The 12,860-nt window shown below is 33.4% G+C and overlaps 1 pseudogene; it reads right to left on the reverse strand.

The window, feature by feature from the left end:
* The window catches only part of LOC137772240 (small ribosomal subunit protein uS2-like), a 35,015-nt pseudogene that overhangs the window by 3,109 nt on the left and 19,046 nt on the right, over window positions 1-12,860 (reverse strand).

Consider the following 12,860-nt stretch of genomic DNA (forward strand, 5'->3'; position numbering starts at 1 on the left):
TCTATTAAAAGGAGTATAGATACAGAAGGGAAGAATTGGGAGCATATTTGTAATTAATCTGCTACAACCTGGCCCAAAGGAAGCAAAAAATAAATTTTTTTCTTTATCTGTTGATATAAACACTATGCATAAATTAACTACCAAATCCTCCATAAAAGACAATATTGGATACATAAATTAATTCAGAATCCAGAGTACTAGTCTTTCTAAAGAATAAACACGATGTTCAGATTTCCCTTAAATATTATACTTTCAAAGATTTGCCTTCATCTGGCAGAGAGGGTGTCAGGTAGCTCACGCACCAGGCTACCTCTTCAGTCTTATCACTCATTGCTCTCACCAGCCTCTCGCATATGTCAACCAAAAGAACCGTGAACTATAAAGAAGCAAAAAGGCAGTTTATTTGGTGACTTAGAACTGCAATTTGGGGATCACAGATTCTGGAGGAACCCAGAATAGTGTCCCATCAGAGAAAATGGGTAAGGGTTTTGATGGGAAAAAAGAGAGACATTCATGCAGGCTTACACAAGTTGTTTACCAAAACTTTGGATTGGAGGATAAATTTGTTCTACACGTACAATTGGGTTGTGGAGCACATCTCATCCTTTACTAGGGAAAGGTATGTCTTCTTTCGTCCAGAAAAAGTCCAGTTCTCAGCATTATTCTTTGGTTTTGGCAATTCAGCAACTATTCGGTGGTTTGATTTTAGAGTGTTCAACAAAAGTTCAGCCCAGGCAGGGAACATAGAGGTCCTCAGGTCACATCTCAGTCATTCCTGACACAGCTCCTTTCACACATATATCCACAATAAGCTTTTTATGGGGCTTTTGCACATTCTTTCTTTTCACCTTTTCTCCTTATCCAGCAGATGCCTTCCCATACTCAAACTTTCAGCTCAGGCACTCACTGGTTTGAGGCTCAATCCCATCCTATGCCTGTCTCCCTCAGAGCTGGGGATTTTTCTATCAGCCTCTTCTACTAGATCATGACCTCCTGTAGGAGGAATTTTCACATTTATCTCTGTAGTCTCAGTGCTTGGAACGTAGAAGTTTGTAACATATATTCAATGAACAAAAGAATATATCTTTCAAAAAATAATGTTTTGTAGTGAATGGCATCCCATATATTTAGTTCCATTTTTTTAACCCAGTAGGGCAAAGCACTGTACTAAAGATAGGATATAATAATGACAGAAGAAATAGATTCTATTGCCAAGAGGATTGCTCTTTTAGGGAGAAAAAATGTAGATCTAGAGAGAAATACTATGAAGTACTACATTTTCCATAGTGGATTCCAGTTTGGAAGTCAGTCTAGCATGTTTGATACCCAGCGTGTTTTCCCCAGTAGAACAAAATAACAAGAGATCTCGATTATAACCATTTTGAAACATTTTGTTTTATTTCTTTTAAGCACCAAGGGAAAAAAATATAATTTATTTGGTTTTCGTTTGAAAGGGAAATAACCCCATTTCAAGTGTCTCAGTGTTAGAAAAGGCACTGTGTATTCTCCATGAAAATACACAGATGCTCATATATTTGGGATATTAACATACATCTTCCACAAGGAAATGTATGAAGGCTATTTCATTGAAACATTTTAATTTAAATGGAAAATCTAGTGAGAAATAGCTGAACTTTCTTTGAAAACTCAATAGCAGGCCATACTGAATTTCAAGCACCTGCAGTATGGCAGATATTTAGTTATGTTTTAGAGATAGATGCCCCTATCGTATCCAGATAAGCTTTATAAGTCGGTGAGGTAGATTTCTAAACTGATTATTTCAATACTGTATGGTAAAAAATGGGACCTAATTAAAGTTAAAAGCTTCTCTTCAGCAAAGGAAACCACTGAAAACAAAAAGACAACCTACTGAATGACAGAAAAATTTTGCAAGTCATATGACTGATAAGGGGTTAATATCCAAAATATTAATCAAAATGTCATCCAAACAGCTCACAAAATTCAATACCGAAAACAAACAAACAACCCCGTTAAAAATGGGCAGAAGACTTGAATAAATATTTTTCCAAAGAAGACATATAGGTGGCCAATAGGCACTCTCAACATCGATAAGCATCAGATAAATGAAAATCAAAACTGCAATGAGAGGTTACCTCACACCTTTGGCTATCACCAAAGAGACCACAAATAACAAATGTTGGCAAGGATATGGAAAAAAGGGAACGCTTGTACACAGTTGGTGGGGTTGTAAATTGGTGCAGCCACTGTGGAAAACAATATGGAAGTTCCTCAAAAAACTAAAAATAGAACTACCATATGATCCAGCAATTCCACTCCTGGATATATATTTTAAAAAAAACAAAAACACTAATTCAAAAGATACATGCATCCCAATGTTCATAGCAGCATTATTTAAATGGCCAAGATATGGAAGCAACCTAAGTGTCCACCAACAGATGAATGGATAAAGAAGATATAGTATTTATATACAATGGAATATCACTCAGCCATTAAAAAGAATAAAATTCTGCCATTTGCAACAAGGGGGATGGACCTAGAAGGTATTATGCTTAGTGAAATAAGTCAGAGAATGACAAATACTCTATGTTATCACTTATATGTGGAGTCTAAAAAATAAAACAAAAGTATATATATAAAAAAAAGACTCACAGATATAGAGAACAAACTAGTGGTTACCAGTGGGGACAGGGAAAGGGGGAGGAGCAAGATAGGAGTATGGGATTAAGAGATACAAACTACTATGTATAAAATAAGCAACAAGGATATATTGTACAGTATGGAGAAATATGACCATATCTTGTAATAACTTTAAACGGAGTACAATCTATGAAAATATTGAATGACTAAGTTATAAAAAATATTACTACATGGTAAGGAAAAAAGCAGAGAAAAATTTCTTGTAGTCTAGAGGAAGGATACAGGGTCTGGATTAGAGTGTTAGGAATATTCCTACAGAAAGTGTTGCCTCAGTTAACTCTTTAAAAATGAGTAGGTTTATCAAAAGATGGTGAGAGATTCTACAGGCCAAGTGTGAAAGGCATTCCAGATAATACTGTGTGTTGTTTGGAGCAAATATTTTATAACTGGCTACAATTACTTTAAATTGCCAGTAGTGAAAATGGATTATCCACTGAGAAATCCATCTAGAAACTATTGTTGTGAACATTGGTGGTACCACCCACAAAAGGTGCTGTAGGAATTGTGGGGGGAATGCTGCACTGTAGTTTATGATTAGGAAGAAAGATGACATGAGTCATCCTACAGTTCCCAGGACCATACTAAACAAAGAAGTATTGTCCCACATTCAACATGACTTTAAAATCCTTATCAGATCATTATTTAGATGAAACACACACTTACATAGACATATACACACACACACACACACAGAGTCATCTGATTACCAGAAACTAAACTATAACTATATAACTGTTTCTATAGAATAATAAAGTTTTTCATAAGGGTCTAATACATAGTAAATTTCATGAGTAGTTTAATTTACAATAAATAAATACGTTCAGCTATAAAGCAAACTAAGGAAAATAATATTTGTCTCATTCAGAACTTTATCATGGACTGTTCAGATTTCATAAAATAATGTCACTAATACTAGTGCTGCTTGTGAGATGTGAGTTGTCAATACAGTACTCTTATAACAGTTTCCCTTAAAAGCTGTTGAATTTATGACTACTGTATTTTACATATAGGTACAAGCCTGTAGTCACTTCACTTCACTAGGTTTTAGAACTCATCATGCTTAAAGATCTTTTTTGATCCACCTCCTAGAGTAATGGAAATAAAAACAAAAATAAACAAATGGGACCTAATGAAACTTAAAAGCTTTTGCACAGCAAAGGAAACCATAAACAAGATGAAAAGACAACCCTCAAAATGGGAGAAAATATTTGCAAATGAATCAACGGACAAAGGATTAACCTCCAAAATATATAAACAGCTCATGCAGTTCAATATTAAAAAACCAAACAACCCAATCCAAAAATGGGCTGAAGACCTAAATAGACATTTCACCAAGGAAGACATACAGATGGCCAAGAGGCACATAAAAAGATGCTCAACATCACTAATTATTAGAGAAATGCAAATCAAAACTGCAGTGAGGTATCACCTCTCACCAGTTAGAATGGGCATCATCAGAAAATCTACAAACAACAAATGCTGGAGAGGGTGTGGAGAAAAGGGAACCCTCTTGCACTGTTGGTGGGAATGTAAATTGATACAGCCACTATGGAGAACAGTATGGAGGTTCCTTAAAAAACTAAAAATAGAACTACCATATGACCCAGCAATCCCACTACTGGGCATATACCGAGAGAAAACCGTAATTCAAAAAGATGCATGCACCCCAATGTTCATTGCAGCACTATTTACAATAGCCAGGTCATGGAAGCAACCTAAATGCCCATCAACAGACGAATGGATAAAGAAGATTTGGTACATATATACAATGGAATATTACTCAGCCATAAAAAGGAACGAAATTGAGTCATTTGTAGAGACGTGGATGGATCTAGAGACTGTCATACAGAGTGAAGTAAGTCAGAAAGAGAAAAATAAATATTGTATATTAACGCATATATGTGGAACCTAGAAAAATGGTACAGAAGAACTGGTTTGCGGGGCAGAAATTGAGACACAGATGTAGAGAACAAACGTATGGACACCAAGGGGGGAAAGCAGCTGGGTGGCGGGTGTGGTGGTGTGATGAATTGGGCGATTGGGATTGACATGTATACACTGATGTGTATAAAATGGATGACTAATAAGAGTCTGTTGTATAAAAAAATAAAAATAAATTAAAAAAATTAAAAAAACTCATCATGCTTAAAAATTTATGTATTAAAATATATCTTGATTTGTTATAAATAAGTTTCCAATTATATCAATTTTAAAATGAGGGCATTATTTTAATTGTTTACATTATGTTGTGGACAAATTATATTACCCATGAATATCTTCTTCTAACACTCATGAATGAATGTTAATTTTTGTGAAAAGAGGAAGTTGACTCTGATACAATTGAAAACCACTCTATAAATTAAGTTGAATATGATTCATGTATGTTAGCAAAATATACAGACTACTTTCTCAATGCCTATGCACTATCAAACTATGATTGTTCCTGAAATTACAAAACACGTTCATATATCATCGGGGGAAAAAAGTTATATCAGCAAATAGTTTGTCAGTACTCCCACTTCATTTACCTGTGGCACCCATGCCTCTGAAGTGATTTGGATTAAGAAAGTCAAAGTAGGAGATAACAAGATCTTCCCCCACCCCCTTATCACGTGTAACTTTCAGGTACATTGGGAGCAGCTGTGGTTGCAGTTAATTATGCCCAGTTCTGAATATCTTTCAAGGGAGTGAACATCTCTAACTCAATTTTTCTCAAAGTGTGGTCCTAGGACCAGCAGCTTCATCATCATCTTATAACTCGTTAAAAATGCAAAATTTCTGGCCTCATCGAGCATTAGTGAATCAGAAATGCTGGGGCTTTGCAAAGAAAGCTGTATTTTCATAGTCTTCCAGGTGACTCTGATGTTATACTCTAAGGTTTGAGAATCTTTGTTCTAACTCTTAATCTTTGAGTGTGAAATTCAGTATGATGGAAATATATAGCTTTACACAGTTACCTAGAATTGCTGACTGCCAGAGGGCTTCATAATAATTGCCTATTTCTAGGTTGCTATTTAGTTAGTCATGTCTAGGCTTCAGAGTCTTCCTTAGGCCAATGCAGGTGCACTGGCCAAAATACTATATATATACTGTTAAATTTTCCTTCATTTACTGTTATTAAAAGATTTATGAGAAAATATGTATATACATATATGTTACTGAAACCCTCATTATGCTGCCTAATATATATATAATATATAAATATATATATGTATATATGTTTACTGAAACCCTCATTATGCTGCCTAATCACCTTGGAATCTAACAGAACAAACAAGAGAAAATAGTTAATTTATCTTTGCTACAACTGAAAGACTTTTTTTCTATTTGAATCATTACATTTTAGTTAAATAAAGATGATTGGACTACATAGTACTCAAGATCCCCTCCAGACATTAAAAAATTGTCAATTCTAAAAACACTGCTAATTATAAATTAAAAAATGGGATAACTACACATAAATATGATCCTAAGGATGTGTTAGGGAATCAGAACATCCTAAAATTATATTGGGACATAGCTGTGATAATAACAATGTGTACTCATCAAAACATATTTCTACAATATAATAACAAACAGGACAAAGAGATGAAACATACAGACTTAATAGAGAGGTAATTGATGTGTCATCTACAAGAGCCAACTATTTAGATGACTTGTATTTTGGAAAGTATGATTCCATATGAATTTTATACAAATAATTGGATAGAAATCATTGTCCCATATGGTACTTATGGAAGATATACACAGACTAGTCGTATTACTTTGCTTGTTAAGATGACAAAATGAAATCATTGGAAACTAAGTAGTTGCTTAGTGGTGGGTGGTAAACAGTTAATTCAGTCAATCTTGTAACTTTGATTTATGAATGAGAATTTTGTAATAAGTAGATATTGAGCCCTGAGAGCACATCAGAACTGGGTCACAAGGGACCTTATACACAAATTAAGCATAACGAGAAACTGAAAACTCCTTAGGCCCTGGCATCAACTGAGAAGATGGCTCAAATACCTCAATATCTAAATATGAGCCAATTAAAGGCAGTAGTATGCCTTTAATTCTTTTATCTAAAATAAATAAAAATTAAAATAAAATAAAAATTATTATAAATAATAAATAAAAATTATTATTCTTCAATATGAAATTTTAAAATATTCTATATGACAAAGTTGTACATGTAGATAAATACCTTTGTACAAATGTTTGTATATATTATATACATTGGATACACTTAAAGAAGAGCAAAAATACTATCATTAGAGTCTAGTATGTTAATTCACTTTCATAATTGAGATCTGAATGTCAAGAAGATTAAAAATATATTCAGTATATGGACACATGTAAAACTTTTTGTTAATATTTCTATCTCTAAAATGTTATATTAAGAGAAAAATCCTCCAATACTTCTGTTTAATGGTATTATTTTCAATACATCTGAATTAAGAAGACAATCTACTATATTCCATCCTGAGTAGACAGAGGTGTGAATATTTGAGACTATATTTGACATTTTAGATATAAGGTCTCAGATTGAGTTTACAACCCCTCCATTGTATTTTTAGTTCATTCATTCAACAAGCACAATTCAATTTGTCCTATTCACTGAGGGTAACCCTAAGAATTAAAAAAATAATAAAATGAAGGAAATAAATTAAGGGGCTGCTGGTCTAGTGAAAAGGAGAGCAATGTGAACCACCATAATAGGGGCATTTAATTTGCCCCTAAATGATACAATATCCTGAGACAGCACATTGCAGTAGATTTTTAAATCCACTGTGGGTTTTCAAGAGTGCCCGAGATATCAGAGGAATTACTGTCCTAATAACATTGCACAGTATTTTATGGGAATTGTTTATGTTCTCAAGAAGTTGTATGAAGACAAACCTAGTAGAGATTTGAGGTGTTTTTAAAAATATTTATGATTTTTAGTTGTTGTTAAGTGAGGTAATAAAACAAACTCTGTCACCCCAACGCCCTGAATTCCGGGACGCTTCTTAGTGTTGGAATCATCTTCAGTGACAAGTACTGGCCGTACATGAACTATGAGGAGGGCACGCTTTCTGTCACTGGGAACCCAGGGAAAAATCTGACATAGATTCAACTTTCAGTTTAGATGAGGTAGCAGGTCCTAAATGTAAATAGCGAAAATCAGAAAAGTACCCATTCCAGTCTCAACCATTTCATATTTTGTACTTCTTTTTATGTGTTACCAGCAGCATCTTTAATATCATTTTACATTGATAAAATGTATTATTTTTTAAATTAATTTTTATTAGAGTATAGTTGATTTACAATGTTGTATTAGTTTCTGCTGTACAGCAAAGTGAATCAGTTATACTATACATATACATATAGCCACTCTTTTTTTAGATTCTGTTCCCATACAGGTCATTACAGAGTATTAAATAGAGTTCCTGGTGTTATACAGTAGGTCCTTATTAGTTATCTATTTTATATATAGTAGTGTATATATGCCAATCCCAATCTCCCAATTTACCCCTCCCCCCCCCACTTTCCCCCTTGGTAACATGTTTGTTTTCTACATCTGTGACTCTATTTCTGTTTTGTAAATAAGTTCATTTGTACCATTTTTTTTTTAGATTCTACGTATAAGCTTTATCACATGATATTTGTCTGACTTACTTCATTCAGTATGACAATCTCTAGGTCCATCTATGTCACTGCAAGTGACATTATTTCATTTGTTTTATGGCTGAGTAATATTCCATTGTATATATGTACCATATCTTCATTATCCATTCATCCATCAATGGGCGTTTAGGTTGCTTCCATGTCCTGGCTATTGTAAACAGTGCTGCAATGAACATTAGGGTGCACGTATCCTTTTGAATTATGGTTTTCTCTGGATATATGCCCAGGAGTAGGATTGCTGGATCATATGGTAGTTCTATTTTTAGTTTTTTAAGGAATCTCCCATACTGTTCTGCATAGTGGCTGCACAAATTTACATTCCCATCAACAGTGTAATAGGGTTCCCTTTTCTTCACATCATCTCCAGCATTTATTGCTTGTAGATTTTTTGATGATGGCCATTCTGACCAGTGTGGGGTGATACCTCATTGTAGTTTTGATTTGCATTTCTTTAATAATTAGTGATATTGAGCATCTTTTCATGTGCCTCTTGGTTGTCTGTATGTCTTCAGAGAAATGTCCATTTAGAGCTTCCTCCCATTTTTTTTGATCGGGTTGCTTGTTTTTTTGATATTGAGCTGCATGACATATTCGTTTATTTTGGAGATTAATCCCTTGTCGGTTTCTTCATTTGCAAACATTTTCTCCCATTCTGAGGGTTGTCTTTTTCATTTTGTTTATGGTTTCCTTTGCTGTGCAAAAGCTTTGAAGTTTAATTAGGTCCCATTTGTTTATTTTTGTTTTTATTTTCATTGCTCTAGGATGTGGATTGAAAAAGATCTTGCTGCGATTTATGTCAGAGTGTTTGGCCTATGTTTTCCTCTAAGAGTTTTATAGTATCTGGCCATACATTTAGGTCTTTAGTCCATTTTTAGTTGATTTTTGTGCATGGTGTTAGGGAGTGTTCTAATTTCATCCTTTTATATGTAGCTGTCCAGTTTTCCCAGCACCACTTATTGAAGAGACTGTCTTTTCTCCATTGTATATTCTTGCCTCTTTTGTCCTAGATTAGGTGACCATAGGTGTGTGGGTTTATCTCTGGACTTTCTATCCTGTTCCATTTATCCTGTTCCATTGATCTTTCTATCCTGTTCCAGTACCATATGTTTTGATTTCTGTAGCTTTATCTTTAATTTTGTTTTAGTATTTGAACTTAAGTTTGAAATCTATATTGAAATATATAGATATATAGATTATTTGTAATGATATTGATATGTTAAAATCTATTAAAATGACACAAATCTATAAATAACATAAACTACATAAATAACAGTAAATCTGTGAAGATTACCAAGAATTGCATAAGCCGATCAAGAAAATTTTTTTATTTGCATATTTTGCCTCTAGTCCTTGAATATATGCTTGTTCAATCTTTATGTACCTAAATTTAATTATAATTACAGATAGAGTTTTATTTTCCACACATTCATGAAATATTATACTCTGACTTTTAACAAGCTAGTATATGCTTTTCCTCATTTTTTATGAAATTTCATATAGCTGAATATGTGCATATGCACTTTGCAAGGTTCGTTTTTTTCAAAAATGGAGTTATATCCCATATGTTTGTCTATTACTTGATTTTCTCATATGACAATGCAGTACAGGGCAATAACTATAGATCCAATTCATGGTTTTTAATTATACACGTATTATACATATATATAGCTTTAATCATTTATCCCAGGTAAGTGCTACACCTTATCACAGCATGTAGGATCTGTAAGTGCTGACAGCCCCCATATTTATATTTCTACACCTTGTCCAAACACAATGCATGGCTCTAGTGAAGTCCCAGTGACTACCTGAGTGAATTAATGAATGCACAAGTTATTTGTTCATTATAGAATGGCACAAATATTGCTTTTACCCAGTTAAGGCTAAAAAATAGAAACTCAACTCACTTATGTTTGGATGACACCAATTTTGTTTGAGGAAAACAATAGACTTATTATTGAAAACTAACAAAATATTTCAAATTAAAAAAATTTTAATACCAAGACTTTAAGCTTTGTTCACAGATAAGACCTTCAGGTGTAAGATGTAAAACAGTACAAAACAGAGTTAAGTTTGTAATGTAAAATTATGTTTCATTAATTTATTGATTATTATTATCACATTCATAAAAATGAAACTCTTTATACTTCTTCCAGTCTTTTCAGTGAGAGCATTTCACCTAACATGACACTTAGAAAAAAAAATCTAGCTTTCCCTGAACATTTTAGACTTATGTGTTTATTTCATAAAATCTAGGTGCATATATTATATCTGCATTTTGTTTATTAATGCCTAGGCGCATCATATATTAGCGCTGCCTAATGTAGAATTGCATAGCAATGTGTTTATTATGAATCATTCATTCTACATACTTATTTGTTTATTTAAAGTGTGGATTTAAAGTTTAATATTCTTTGAGGTGGGGGCTCTTTCATGTTTAAGGAATTTAGTGGTAAATTTAATTCATCAATTCAGCTAATTATGGTTCACACTGTCTTCTAAATATCAGGCAATAGTGTAGGAGGTAAAATTACAGTGATAAAATCTAAATCAATGAACCTAAACTAATAATTCATAGAAAATAAAATTTACTTTTGTAATTTGCCAAGGCAGAATATTAAAAGGATTAACTTCACTATTATTTTAAATGTCAGTGATTGTGGACAGTACACCATAATCAAACTATTCTTTCCTTACCTAGTCCTGTCTGTTGGAAAATCCTCCTCTCTTTCCTGGCAAAAACTGATGTTCTAGTTACCCACCGAGAACATAGGCTCACATCTATAAATAAAGTAAGCATGTTTTTCCCCTGTAGTCGTCATCTTCTTTTCCTTCTCATCCTCCTGCTCCTCCTTGTCTTCTTTCTTTCTGCTTGTTTTGTGTTTTGTTTTCTATCCTCTCTCTATCTACCACCTCTGTTCTCTCAGTTCAGTTTCTCAGATCCCTTAGGAAGGACTATATGTACTTAGTTTCCATTCCCAGGAATATGTGTTTTCAACAGAAATGAGAAATCACTTCATTGCTAATGAAGAGGTAAAGGCAGATGGGAAGAAGGGAGAGAACAGTCTGGTATTCAAGTATTAGTATTTAAGGAGGTTGCTAAGGTCATGTTAATATCCTGAACTCCTGCACTTAAGCCACAGTTAAAAGGCAAAGCCAGTCTGGAACTACAACCACCAATGTCTTTACCTTTTTCTTCTGCGTTGAATAGTCTCTCCTCTAACTCACTTCACAGTTTGTATATATCCTACATTTTCCACCACATGTCAACATTTCAATGTACGAACATTTACTGAAGCATGAAAATAGGTGTAGTCATGGATATATTTCGGATATGTAAAAAATTCTCTTTGTATATACTGTTAAACACTTTTGTGATATCAGAGCTTCCTGCATTCAATCAGGCAACCAATATACCACAGTAAAGAAATGCCACTAAAGACCAGAACTCTGCTACATGCTAAAAGTGACAGAAAAAAATAACTTTGAGAAAAATTTCTTTACAATTTAAAAAAAAAGTCTTCTCAACTAACCCATTTAGAATTTATTATATATATGTATTATTTTCTTCCAAATATTTTGTCAATTCTTGCCATTTGGGGGAAAGGTAACATGATGTGTTGTTTGAATTCAGGTGATCTGGGTTTTACTTTAATTCTTTTGATTATTTGCAAAATGAGACAGTAAAGTCTCTAACACTGGTTGGGTATCACTTTCCCTATCTGAAAAGGGTATGAATAATATATGTTGTTCAATGTTATTTGACAAGTTCAATGAGAGAATATGGGTATATGCATTTAAACATTATTTTACTACTCATAAGCAAGACCATCTATTAAGCTATATATTTGAAATTCACGTTCTTTCTCCATTACCAATGGACTGCTCTCTACTTTTCAAAATGTTGTATTTCTCAAGGAATTTTCAGACTACTTTATCAGACTTTAAAACTATTCTTTTTTCCTCTTTCAAGAAATGTGTTGCAATTTCTTAACTCAGAAACTTGTACTGTCCAATCTTTGTGTTATGTGGAACTGTATTCCAGACCAATTTTTTCCTGTAGCTACATAGCTGCCTTGTAAGCCAGTGGGGAGCAAGTCATTCATTTCACCTGCAGTAAAACATTTGTTTTGTTTATTTAACCATTATAGAAGCAAGAGTTCCTTAAGCCCATTCAAGAGAAGATTCAGCTCATATTCTCTAGTATGTATCAAAAAGCAATTATAGCTTTTCTTAACAAGTTTATCACTAGAATATGTTTTCCAAATAAAGGTTTTACATAAGTCTATTTAGTAGAGAAAGGAAATGGATATTGAGAACAAGAACTAAATGCAGTTTATTAACAATTGTTGCTGACTGCTGTCTGAAAAAGAGACCTGAAAGATTACATTTTTTATCAACTGCTTATAACATATTTTTCCGGGGATAACAGATGTAAGTGCTCTAATTTCGATTGTATACATAAAGAGTTTTTGGTGTAATAATCTTGTTTCTTTTTGAGTCTCTCTTAACCAAACTTGATATGCTGATTT

The sequence above is a fragment of the Eschrichtius robustus genome, chromosome 11 (genome assembly GCF_028021215.1).
Source record: "Eschrichtius robustus isolate mEscRob2 chromosome 11, mEscRob2.pri, whole genome shotgun sequence".
In the NCBI taxonomy this organism is placed as follows: Eukaryota; Metazoa; Chordata; class Mammalia; order Artiodactyla; family Eschrichtiidae; genus Eschrichtius; species Eschrichtius robustus.